Source organism: Globicephala melas, chromosome 15 (assembly GCF_963455315.2).
Source record: "Globicephala melas chromosome 15, mGloMel1.2, whole genome shotgun sequence".
Lineage (NCBI taxonomy): Eukaryota > Metazoa > Chordata > Mammalia > Artiodactyla > Delphinidae > Globicephala > Globicephala melas.
Genome location: NC_083328.1, coordinates 76,777,064 through 76,791,348, shown reverse-complemented (window position 1 = coordinate 76,791,348; position 14,285 = coordinate 76,777,064).

Genomic DNA, 14,285 nt, shown 5'->3' with positions numbered 1-14,285 from the left:
GGATAACAATTCCTTTTGATTGTTTTTCTATCACCAGTGTCTTATATCTCATAGGTTGCACAAATAGCCCTCAAGCAATCGTTGTTGAATAAATGAATATTTAAGTGAATGAAAAATACACTTTTCCTAATGCAAGCTGACACACTAGTAAACTGCACATTTGTTTTCAGAAATGGCACATGGTAGGTACCTGTGGCAGAGGCTGCCCTTGTCCTCAGGTAGTCATTCTTCTCTTCTATAAAAGCAGAAACGCTGATTGATGGTAGGACACATTGGTGTCCAGAATAAAGACTCATTTCCCAGCCTCCCTTGCAGCTAGATGTGGTCATGTGACTATGCTCTGGCCAATGAGATGTGAGAACTTCCCAGTAATGGCCTTAGGGAAGGAATGTGGTCTCTCTCCTTCCTCTTTTCTATTAGGTAAATGTTGATATGGTTCCTGGAGCTCTTGCTTCCTTATTGGACAATGGGAATCACAATTTGAGAATAGTAGGACAGCTAGATGGAATGAGCTTCAGTTCCTGACAATCATGAAACCGCCATACTGGCACTCTGCTGCCTGTAGGTACTTGAGAGAAGTAAACGTGTCTCCTTGTTTAAACTACTGTTACTTTGGGTTTTCTATCCTGCACAGCCAGACCTAATCCTAACTCATTCAGGGCTCAATCAATATTTCTTGACTAAATGAATAGAAAGTTTGTACCTACATTCCTGGGTTTGCATTTGGCAAAGCACTTTCTCAAGCTTTGTTTAATTTGGTAAAAGTGCTAAATTAAGTTTCCAACCTTGTACCTTCCAAAATCTACTGCTAGTCTCTGGTATTTCTATAATGTGATGTATCATGTAGGATGCATCTGTATACAAAGGTCATTCAGTTTGGTTTAGACAAAGACATTTAATTATCTCAGAAAACAAAAGTCTTGTATCTCCATTTGACATAATGATTCAATGATGTCATCCAGGACACAGGCTTTTCCTACAGTCTGTTTCCCCTTTCTCAGCATTTTACTGACGTCTTACCTCATGGTCCCAAGATGGCTGCCACCACAACCAATATCATGTTCTCACACAGCAAAGGGAAATGGGAGTGGGCACAACAGTGCCTTTTCCTCCTGTGGCTTCCTCTTTTTGTCAGGGAGGGAAATCTTTTCCAGAGGCCCCCCAGCGGTGTCCATCTCTTTGGCCAGACTGGGTCACGTGACCTCCTCCACAGTAATCACTGGAAAGGCGACAGAATTGCTCTGATTGATACAGACCAGCTGGTCCTCAGAGTGTAGTCCACAGAATCCTGCGGTCTCTGAGACCCTCTGAGTCAGGGGAGCTGTGAAGTCAAAATGATTTTCATAATGACACTAAAACGATACTTGCCTGTTTTCATTGTGTGGACATTGGCACAAATGGTGCAAAAGCAGATATGAGAATCCTGCTGTCTTCTATTAAAGCCAGTCATTGAAGAGATTTGCATAAAATGTAAAAGACTGAGTGCCACTCTTCTCAGTAAATTTTTTTGATTTTGAAAAATATTCATATTTCATGAATTTTTTTGTTACCATGTAATGGGATTATTATTGTTTTAAATGAATTACAGTTGTCCCTTGATATCCTCCGGGAATTGGTTCCAGGGCCCCCGCAGACACCAAAATCTGTGGATGCTCAAGTCCCTTGTATATTGTAAAATGGTGTCGTAGGGTCAGCCCTCAATATCTGCAGATGCAGGACTCACCCAGGCAGGGGGCCGATTGTAATAAACAAATATTTTAAATTCTCTCAGTTTCCATTTCTAAGTTGGTATCTTGAGATAAATCAATTTGAGAATCGCTAATTTAGATGAATCCAGGAGGTACACACCATTTGGTCTGCACAAAATCAAGGTCTCGTTATAAGGAATGAGAAGAAAATGGTTGTCCAGGAGACAAGCAAGAATGTCTGCCACACTTTCCAAGAACTCAGATTATATATACAGCCTGTGTATTGTTAAGTACTTGTATCTATTTTTTTTTTTGGTCATTTGAGTATATGGTTTATGTTAAATTTATACTTCATGGCACTGAGTTTCAGATTTAAGAGTTTAGACCCAATGGTTCCAGCACTAATTAGTTATATAACCTTCAACGGTGACTGCGCCTCTAGGACCCTCAATATCCTAATCTGTAAAATGGGATCATGGACCACTCTTATCATTTTTGCAAATTCACTCTTCTGGTGGGTTAAAGAGATAAAGTACAATTAGTACTAGCACCTAGTACCATTCCTGACACATAGTTAGTAGTTGCCATTAATTCTCTCTCGCCTTTTTTTTTTTAACTTTTATTCATGTTCTAAGTCACAATCATTCTCATTTTGGTTCCTTGAGAAACTGCGGCCTACCAAGGTGATGTTTTAATATGACATGTGGTGAAATAGCCAGAATGACATGTGTGGCCCTCACTGTCAGCGGAACATAAGATTGCATGTGACCAGGCAGTGGTGAAATGGTTCTTCCCTTCTCCAGCTCCTGATCTATTCTCTCTCTCTCTCTGTCTCTCTGTCTCTCATACACACACAGCTACCTAAATATATACGTATGCATCTGTATTTATTTATTTCATGCCTGACTTTATATCCTATCATGAGAAATAGAACCATAAATAAATCCAGTAAGCAATTTCCCACCATCTTTGATGGGCTTATTACATTGTCCCCACCAGGAGTAAAATTGTTATTTAAAAAAAGGCCTGAGGGGCTGCTTAATGGGCCCGGGAGTTTCCTTTTCATTTAATGAAAATGTTCTGGAACTAAATCATGTTACTGGTTGCACAATGTTGTGAATGGACTAAATGCCACTGAATGTTACACTTTAAAATAAAGTGGTAGGGCTTCCCTGGTGGCGCAGTGGCTGAGAGTCTGCCTGCCAATGCAGGGGACACGGGTTCGTGCCCCGGTCTGGGAGGGTCCCACATGCCGCGGAGCGGCTGGGCCCGTGAGCCATGGCCTCTGAACCTGCGCGTCCGGAGCCTGTGCTCCACAATGGGAGAGGCCACAACAGTGAGAGGCCCGCATACCGCAAAAAACAAACAAAACAAAATAAAGTGGTAAATTTTATGTTATGTGTATTATACCACCAAAAAATACATAAAGCAGTCCAAGAGGCTTTCCGGTCCATTTTAGGGAGACTTGGAGAGGGGGTAGGGTTCCCCAAACTCAAACCTTCCACCACAGTGAATCCTCCCTCTGATGGAGGCTTGGGGCCCTACACACAGACTCGCTTCCTCTTGGACTGACTGGTCCATCTGCCTGTCCCACCTCGTCATTTCCTCCTGTCCTGGAAGCTGGAAACATTACAGATACACCCCCAAGAATGTCTTATGTAGAATGATCTGCAAAGCTGTGTCTCTTACCAGAATGGAACTGTTGTTGCTAATGCCTAACGAGCATTACCTTCCGAAGCTGCACCAGACGTGTGTTCACAGGCAATGTCTTCATCCTTCCCCATTTCAAGGGAAGGGGATGGCTTCTTGGCACTTTTTGGAAATCCAAGATGCGTACTCCAACTGTTCAAGGACCTGCCGTTTACTTACTGTACTTGTGTTATCAAAGACCCCATAAAATCAAGTGATTTCCTCTGCTTTTGTCCAGGACTCTGGAGAAAATGACACTTAATCACCTCAAATTCCCTTCTGTCTGTGATCCCCTCCGAGAAATAAAGCCATAAATATGTTTAGTTTTGTTGACATTCACACCGGAAAGAGCAGAGAGTTCCAAGTAGTGCGGTTCCTTTCCTATTTTATTACCAAACAGCAAGAAAAAAACAGCAGAGGGGCTTTCCTGGCAATTCAGGGTACGACAGTATACTTGTTTTTTCTCCCCAAGGCGGGGCGGGGTGGGGGGGAGCATATCTCTTCACACCATTGCCAAAGCCAAAAGGCTTCTGAACGCACTGACGCTGCACACAGCCATTCAATAAAATGCTTAGAGCACCTCTGCCCCTGAGCAGGGAATCGGGGGATCTGAAAAGCGTTCATGAACAGAACTGCGTCCTCTCCTCCTCCTTGCCTCGCGTTTGAAAATATCAACAACATTCCTGTCCACTGTAATCAAATACTTACGCAAAAAGCTATGGAATGCGCAATGATTTGTCAGGCGTCCTTTTAGTGAAGTCCGCTAGAGCAGACTCTGGTGGGCCCCCTTGACCCTGAGAGAGTGTGCCCTTTAACCTTATTTGGGCCTCTTTTATGTGGGGCTTCACTCTGACCAGATGGCTAAACTATCAAAGGATTTTATGAGTAAAAACTGCTTTCTCGACTCACAAGTTGTATATTTCTTTCCATGTTAATGTGAACTATCAACCCAGAAGCTTTAAATTGAAAACACAAAAGGTGTCCTGCAGCTGGGCCTCCGGCCTCCCCGCATTGTGTGTGAGCACAAGGGCTACGGGTGTTTGCAGAGAAAACAGCTGACACCCAGATGAGGACAATTTCAGCTAAATATTTAAAATAGCCATCAAGAAAGGAATGATTGATTGATTTTTTTTTTTTTTTTGGTTCCAGCCATGATCTTTTATCAAGCTGCAGGCAAACATGCTTCCTGCATAAATCCAAACTGTTATCTTTCTCTCTCTCTATCCCATGCTTCCACCTTTCAGGAAGGCTGGGTGACAAACAGTTATTAGACCCAACTGCATCTGGAATCCTAAATCGAAAATGTCGCCTCTCAACGTTAGATTTCAAGTTACATAGTCCTTAGAGCTCGGGTGGGTGGTGTGTGTAAATGAATAGTTTGTTTTGTAAATTCTTGGAAATGTTCCTCAGAAATGAGTTGACTCAACAAATATTTATGAGCGTAACCCATGAGGCAGACAACGATTCTAGCACTAAGCGGATTGCTTGAACCGGAGCTGGAGGACTCCTGTCGAGAAGATGCTCATTTATGTTGTGTGCTGAGAAAAGCGACAAAGAAATAAACGCCCCAAAATGGCAAGTGGTAATAAGTGCTGAGATGAGAACAAGACAAGGCAGTGTAATGGGGCCGTTGTGTCGTACAAGGATGACTTTCAAGTCTGTATGGTTAGGAAAAGCCTCATTGAGAAGATAATGTTAAAGCAAAGATCTGAGTGAGAAGGAGCCAGACTCAGGAAGACACAGGCCAGAGCTCTCCATTCAAAATATAACACAAGGGCTTCCCTGGGGGCGCAGTGGTTGACAGTCCGCCTGCCGATGCAGGGGACACGGGTTCGTGCCCCGGTCCGGGAGGATCCCACATGCCGCGGAGCGGCTGGGCCCGTGAGCCATGGCTGCTGAGCCTGCGCGTCCAGAGCCTGTGCTCCGCAACGGGAGAGGCCACAACAGTGAGAGGCCCGTGTACCGGAAAAAAAAAAAAAATATATATATATATATATATATGTATATAAAAACACAAGTCACACATGTAGTGCTAAATTTTCTAGTGGCCAGCTTTAAGGAGGTAAAAAGAAATGGGTAGAAATAATTCAAAGTTATTTTTATTTTAATAAATGTTTTTAAAATATTATACTAATTACTATTTAAATGTTTTTATTTTAAAAGTTTTATTTTATTTTAATGATATATTTTATTTCATTTGTATTATATACAATTTTATTTGAGTTTTTAAAACTATTTTAAATTTATTTTTATTTATTATTTTATTTATTTTTACATGTATTTAATAATACATTTTGTTATATTTAACCTCATATGTAATGTTAAATTTTCTAGTAGCCAGATTAAAAAGGGTAAAAAAGAAACAAGTGAGATTAATTTTAATAATATATTTTATTTTTACCAAACTCAGTGTATCCGAAACATCTTTTCAAAAATGTTTTGAAAAAAATAACAAATGAGATTTTTTTACTTTTTTTTTTTTCCCACAATAAGTCTTTGCAGTCTGGTACAGGTTTTTTACCGACAGCACGTCTCAATTTGGACAGTAAATTTTCATGAGAAAGATTTGATCTGAATTTCAATTTCATCGGGTTTACAATTGAAAAGGTAGATTCACATACGCAAATTGTACTAAAGATACTTAAACATGTTCTAATAGTTGAATGAAGTATCAGTTTTGAAGTTTTAAATTAAAAGGAAGTAAAGTTAGAAATCCAGTTCCTCAGACACAGCAGCCCCATTTCAGGTGTGGCCCCCGTGACACGTGGCGATCAGGTGGGCCAGCTCAGGTCTGGGGAGGAACGTCAGAGCTTCAGAAGGCCAGCTCGGGGGAGGACCAGTCAGCGCAAGGTCCGGGGGCTGGAAAGGGCTTGCTGTCTTCCAGGAGCAGAGAGAGTAACCACGGCGGGGAGCAGAGGCAAGCATGGGCTCGAACCAGGTCCCGCTGGGTCTCACAGGCTGTGCAGAATGCTCGGATGTATCTTAAGTGTGACTTGTTAGTCCCCAAATGGAAGGCAGGGGCATAGAGGAGAACTAAGTTTATTGTGATACTTTGGAGAGTAAGGTATCAACTTCTGGGAACACTGCATATGTCCACACCAGCCAACCTAGGAACACACACCAACAAATGTCACAGGGTCGTAGGGAGGTTCACAGCACTGCTGGAAAAGCAAAATACTGCAAGCAGCCTGAATATGCACCCATCTGAGAAAGGATAAATAGAACGTGATACGTTCCTGCGAGGAAATATGATCCTGCAGTTGAAAAGAATCATGTGTATCAACATGATACATCTCAAGAACAAGAAACTCTTTATATAAATTAACTTATAACATTTAAAGACACATATATAGAGGTATACACGTAGAATATTAAAATTATTGTAACATAGGCTAGAAGGAAACATCAATATCGTGATAGCAGTCACTTTGGGGGGAGGCCTTCAGAAAAGGTACGGTGGGCTTGACTTAATCGGTAATGTTTTATTTTTTATTTAAAAAATATCAGAGATTGCAACAGAATGATTCTGTTTGCTGATTTGGGGGCAGTGGGAATATAAGTGTTTGTTCTACTATGCTCTGTACTTTTCAGTTGATTTGAATATTCTCCAAATTAAAAAAAAATCTATCAGAAGAGAAGAGAAAGGAAACCTTTGTCACCCTCAGTCCTCATATGCTATCTGTCTCTGCATTTTCTGTAACCTTCCAGCGCTGACCATGGCTTAGAATTAGGCAGTACGGATCTATTACATATTGTGTTTACTTATAACCTTTTCTGGAAAAAAAAAAAAAAGTTGCTGGCCTGGTTCTGCAATGTCTGAGGCTGACCATCAAGAGCATTTTTAACTCTTTCTTCACTAGCGTCAAGCCACCTATTTTTTTTTATCTCCCCACTAGGATTTCTTTTTTTTTTTTTTTTGGTATGCGGGCCTCTCACTGTTGTGGCGTCTCCCGTTGCAGAGCACAGGCTCCGGACGTGCAGGCTCAGTGGCCATGGCTCACGGGCCCAAACGCTCCGCGGCATGTGGGATCTTCCCGGACCGGGGCACGAACCTGTGTCCCCTGCATCAGCAGGCGGACTCTCAACCACTGCACCACCAGGGAAGCCCTAGCTTCAGGATTTTGAGGCCTCACATGTCCCTGTACCTCTCATGGTTTGGAGCATTGAAGGCCAAATGTGTTCCACATTGAGCAAAAAAATAAGTGGAAATTCAAGACTTGGCATCACCATTCTCCATTGCTGCAAAGAAAGTAAAGAAATTCCTCTTCTCTGATTTCTGAAGCTATAACTTCTGTTAGGGACTCCATGTCTGTATCCTTCGCAAAGTTGCATGCTGAAACCCTAAGCCCCAGTATGATGGTATTTGGAGGTAGGGCCTTTGGGACATCATTAGGTCATGAGGGTGAAACGCCCAGGACAGAATTAGTGCCCTAATAAGAGGAAACACTAGGGAGTTTGCTTCCTCTCTCTCTGCTCTCCACCATCTGCAAACCAGACACCAGATCTGGTGGCACCTTGATTTTGGACAGCCTAGCCTCCAGAATTGTGAGAAATCAATGTTTGTCACTTATGCCACCCAGCCTGTGGTATCTTGTGACAACAGCTCGAGCTAAGACAACTGCCAATCCAGCCTTTCTATAAAGCTGTGTGGCTCTCAGCACTCAACTTCCCCGAGCCTTAGTTTCCTCATCTGTCTCATGGGGATAATAATCATCGTTATCTCCCTCATAAAACTAATATGAGATACAAGTGCAATAATGCGTGTAAGGTCCTTGGCGCAATTGGTGTTATATACATATATGTTAATTATTCCTGTATCTCTCTTTTTGTTGCTAACATTTATGTGACCAGATGACTCTATTGGATGGTGGCTAAGAACACAGGTTTGTCAAATAGGCGTGTTGGAAACCTACTCACACACTTCTAAGTGAACTTGGGTCACTTGGTAGCCGTAGGGTAGCTGAGAGAACTGAAGGAGATAATCCTTGTAAAGCCCCTTCCTGGCAGGGGCCCTGGCCCCAGGTTCGTGCTCCGGAAATGTGGGCTGCCAGTTAAGGCGCTGATATGCGGAAGGCCCTGGTTCCTATTCCGTGCAGGACAGGAGCGGTGTTTGCAGCAGAGAAAGTACTAGCATTTCAGAGAGTCCCGCCTGCTCACGTGCAGCGCACAAGCTGACTTAATCTTGCAAATTCATTCAACAATTTCTTAGAGACAAATGTTATTCTGAGCTGCATCTCTATCAACCACCACACGTCCTTTTAAAAAGCAGCCTTATATATTTAAAAGAATGGTCTGGCCTCCTGTTTGTCGCTTTCTAAGTTGCTCTAGTTGTCATTATTAACCCATCAGGCTTGCTTACCCAACCAGGTTTATCAATGGCAAATGTTGAGGGCTTCATTGAGTTATGACTATAAACATAAGGGATACGAGAACAAGGTGAAAGGTGGCTTCTTTATAACAGCTGTAATTTATCCAAGATTTTGTCCTGGCCTTTGATTTGGGGGCTGAGGATCTAGTGTCCCCCTGATTGCATTAGGAGCAGCCTTAGGGGTCAGACGGAATTCCAAGGTCCTGGAATCAGTTAGAAAGCTGGAACATACACATGTGTGAAGGCACAGGGAAGAGGCCTTTATAGCAATCCTCCTCCAAGACCCAAACACCAGCTCTCTGCCCAGGCGACCTTGGGAGAGGACCGGCCAACTTCAGGGACGTCCAACCTGCTCTCGTGCTCAGAAAGTCCCCTTAAGTGCTTGGTTTAAGGCTCTGCTGTTGCCATCTTGAAATTCTTAATAAGGTTTTTTTTTGTTTTTGTTTTATTTATTTATTGGCTGCATTGGGTCTTCGTTGCTGCTCGTGGGATTTCTCTAGTTGCGGCGAGTGGGGGCTACTCTTCGTTGCGGTGCGCAGGCTTCTCATTGCGGTGGCTTCTCTTGTTGCGGAGCACGGGCTCTAGGCGCACAGGCTCAGTAGTTGTGGCACCCAGGCTTAGTTGCTCCGCGGCATGTGGGATCTTCCCGGACCAGGGCTCGAACCCGTGTCCCCTGCATTGGCAGGTGGATTCTTAACCACTGCGCCACTAGGGAAGCCCTCTTAATAAGGTTTTAACAAGAGGTCATGCACTTTCATTTCGCATTGGGTCCTGCCAGTTCTGTAGCCGGTCCTGGGAGAGGAAGCCAGGGCTCTCGCTCACCCCAGACACAATCAGGACAGTTATAATAGATGACAAGTATATTGTACACCCAGGGAATAATACTCATCACAAGTGACATGCATGAACCAAGTACTTGCACAAACTATCTCATTTCATCCTCCCATGGACCCATTTTAGAGATAGTAGAACTGAGGCATGAAGATAGTAATGATAATTTACATTTATCAAGGACTTGCTATCAATATATACCAGTCATCTTTTTTTTTTTTTTTTTTTTGCCATATGCGGACCTCTCACTGTTGGGGCCTCTCCCGTTGCGGAGCACAGGCTCCAGATGCACAGGCTCAGCAGCCATGGCTCATGGGCCCAGCCACTCCACGGCATGTGGGATCTTCCCAGACCGGGGCACGAACCCGTGTCCCCTGCATCGGCAGGCGGACTCTCAACCACTGCGCCACCAGGGAAGCCCTATACCAGTCATCTTGCTATGCACTTCATAAGCATAATCTCCTTTAATTTTGATAACAACCCTGTGAGGTGAGAGTCATTGGTTCAGCCACATCTTAATTCTTCTTACAAATATAAACTATTAAGCAAGAAAAAAGATAGAATAATCCAAAGAAAGCAGAAGGAAGATGGTAATAAAGATAATTTTTGAAATAACATAATAGAAAACAAAGATTTTGAGAGGAAAAAAACTAGCCAAACCAAAAGCTGGTTCTTTGAAAAGACAGATCTCTAACTAGGCTGATTAAAACAGATAAAAAACATGTAAATAAAAATATTAGGGATAGAAAGAGGGCTTAACTACAGATACAGAAGAGAATGATAATTACAGTTGAATACTGTGAAAGATTTCATGCCAAAAAAAAGGTGAACTCTCGGCAAAATTAACTTCCTAGGGAAACATCACTTATCAAAACTGAACCAAGGGACTTCCTCGGTTCAGTACACATGCATATCATATGTACACATGCATATACACATGTGTACACATACATGTATGCACACACAGCAGGCAAGAGCAGGTTTACGGGTTAGTTGTACCAAATATTCAAGAAACAGGAAAGAAGAAGCCATTTACTGCTGCCTGATACTGATAGCTAACATTTACTGTGTACCAAGCACTGTGCTAAAGACTTTAGATGTTTAACTTCATAAAAGGTGGGGACTAGTATCCTCATTTTACAGATGAGGAAACTGAGACCCGGAGATTTTAAGGAATTTGCCCAGAGTCATGCAGATGGCAGGTGGTAGAGCTGGAATTGAATCCGTTCTTGTGTCAACTCTACAGTGTAGCATCCATTGCCTCTACCTTCAACTCCCACCCAGAACTGGACGAGGGAAGCCATGTGGTCTGCGTCTAAGAGACAAAAGAGCAGGACCTTTGTGGGCTCAGGCTTGACTCAGTGTCTATTTCAGTCCCTGGGATATTCACCCAATTAGAGCACCTAATGGGGTTCCCTGCCCCCACCTAGCTCACATTCCACTGTTTTCTTAAGCGGTTTTGTTTGATCATCCTCTTAAGAGATAGCAGCTTTGTCATAGGAGGGCATTGTCTTTTGGAATCTAATCAAGTTTGGAGGCAGGACCTGATGAGTATCTCAGCCCCATGATTAAGAACAAGAAGACAGCTGCGGGCTTCCCTGGTTTCTCAGTGGTTAAGAATCCACCTGCCAATGCAGGGGACATGGGTTCAAGCCCTGGTCCAGGAAGATCCCACATGCCGCAGAGTAACTAAGCCCATGCGCCACAACTACTGAGCCTGCATGCCACAACTACTGAAGCCTGCACGCCTAGAGCCCGTGCTCCGCAACAAGAGAAGCCACCGCAATGAGAAGCCCCTGCTCGCTGCAACTAGAGAAAGCCCCACGCGCAGCAACGGAGACCCAACGCAGCCAGAAACAATAAATAAATAAAATAAATAAATTTTTTAAACATAAAGAGAATAAATAAAACAAAGACTGTAAAAACATCTTATGTTTGCAAATTTTACAGAAACATGTGACCATGTGAATAGATGCTAGGGCCCTTACTAGGGCCACTGAAGGAAACTTGAAACTTAGGTTTCACATGCCTAACACATCCATCTCAACCTCTCTTAAATCATGCTTTCTGAACTTCCCTGGTGGTCCACTGGTTAGGATTCTGCACTTCCACGGCAGGGGGCACGGGTTCAATCCCTTGTCAGGGAACTAAGGTCCTGAATGCCACGTAGCCAAAAAAAAAAGTGCATTAGAAATTAAGAGATCAGCACCTTAAAACAATCATATATATATACATATTATATATATGTATATATATATATATATATAGAGAGAGAGAGAGAGAGAGAGAGACTACTATCTAAAAACCACATGGTAACCGCAAAGAAAGCGACACTGGTACCTGACTCTTAGCTGAGCTCCAGACTTCTATTTGAACGTCATAAAAGGAGCGTTTTAAAGGGGCTTTTCGTAGCTGGCATTTGTTGAACACTTACTATGTGCCAGGCATTGCACCAAATACTTTGTCTTGTTTCATCGACGCAGCTCCCTGGTGGGGCAGCCGCTTTGATTAGCCCCATTTTACAGATGGGGACACTGAAGCCCAGAGACCGCAATGCTTATTAAGATGGAGTTTGAATCCAGGCAGCCCAACTCCAGAGCCCTCAGTGCAGACCACCGCATTAAGTTTCCTTTTTCTTCTTTTTTTCTTTGGCTGTGCAGCATGGCATGTGGGATCCTAGTTCCCTGACCAGGGATCTAACCCGCGCCCCCTGCAGTGAAAGTGCCGAGTCTTAACCACTGGACCGCCAGGGAAGTCCCTTAAGGTGTTTCTCGTACCTTCTCCTGAGGAAAACATTCTCATTCTAGCCCTCTCACCACCCAGAAAACTCAGCTCAAGACCAGAAACCCCATTCATTCATTCAGTACATATTTTGTTTCTTCCTCAACTTCCCCAACCCCTCCCCATCACCACCATCAATGATCCAGCCCCTTCAGTGAACTCAGATAACTTGAAACACCAGCATCGCCAACTCAGTGACCTCAGGGCCCAGGCACAGATCAGAAATGCGGGCAGCAGGGCGGGTGGGAACTCCGGTGGCCCAGAAAGCCAGTCCGTATCCAGCAGTGCGTCTGTGTGTATGTGTGTCTCTCAGCCCGTCTGTCTGTGTCTCTGTCTCACTCTTGCCAATGCTCTCCATGCAGAAATGCAGGCCCCAAGTCACCAAATCTTTCCAATTTTCAAGTAAAGCCAGAAGCTCGAATTTTATATGAATTTTACCAACCTTTCAAACTCTTTGTAGGTCAGACAGAATCTATCCGTGAGTCGGAGGTGGCCTAGGGACCACCATTTTACAATTCCCTCATCATTAGAATGGGAACAGGAAAAGTTACTATGAGAAACAAGCCAGTTAGTATTTATAAAGCAATTTAGAACCATACTGGACACAACATAGAAACCATTTGCCTTGCTGTTGATGTTTAAGTAATAATAATCAATGAAGTAGCGGGAGAAACCTATTCAAACGGAGTCATTGATTGCATCCCCCTCCCTCCACAAACCCCTCCGTGTTGACTAACTGAATCTTTCAACTTTCGACTATTTTTAGTCATGTTGACACAGCCTTCGTGCCTGCATTTGAGCTCAGTGGGGCCTCACCCCACAGCCATGTGGCTGGAGCCATCAAAGGCCTCCGTTCACATTAAAAGACGCAAAAAGGAAAAACTTTCCACCCCCAGGGATGGTCCTCAGCGTGTGCTGAGGCTCACAGTATTCCAAAAAATGATGAGCTCTGCCAGAGAGAATTTGCTCACTGATGATGCCCCCTGAGGTCCCACATTATGCATATAGATATCTCCTTTTTCTCTTACTACAATCTTCCATCTAAAGATGTGAAGCCGGAGAGCTGAGCTTAGGTCAGGTCAGATGATCTGCCCTCCGTTTTCTATTTCTGACACGAGAAATCAAAAATGAAGTGCAGCTCAGGAAGGCCTGGAAGCCTCTATCTCTGAATGCTGAAAGATTGTCTCATTTTTAGTTCACTGTAAAATGAGAGAAGTTATCCCCAGATGTTGTTATCAGTGGAGGACCGAGAGCCCCCTGCACTTCTCATTGATACGGTGCCTGGCGTTGGAAAGTGAGGAGCAGATGTTTTGAAAACTCACATGGGGCCGGGGGTGCCACTGGGGCAGAAATAAACCTGAAACTGTCAAGGGAATCGTGGCTCCGTTGTGCGCTAGGTCGCCCAATCTCCCAGCACAGGGGTGGCCTGGAGGGCTTCGTTCATTGTCTAAGAAACCCCCCAGTGCTGGGATTTAGGGAGCTTCTTGCTCAGGTCCTGGGGAATCATCACGTTGAAATGGAATCCAGTGGGATGGTCCTAGGAGAGGAGAGAAATCAAGCAAATGGCCAAGGCCATCCCCCTTCTGCTTTGTGCCTTAGAACCATGTAATGTGACATTCCCAAGTTTGTGTTTTCTTTAAATTTCTGAAATTAGCCACACAAGTGGTTTAGTTGTTTCACTCACCTTCTTCGGAGCCCACTTATCTAATTCAATAAGATTTGGAATTTTTAAAATATACAAATAGCAATTGTACTACTTATTCAAACCAAACCTCCAAAGCATGCTCGGTTTTTTTTTCACCCTGAGCCACTGGTAGCCCTTTAGAAACATTTCCAACAGATTGTATGAGTGAGTGTGTGTGTGTGTGTGTGTGTGTGTGTGTGTGTGTGTGTGTGTGTAGTGTGGGCATGTGGGGTTTTTGTTATAA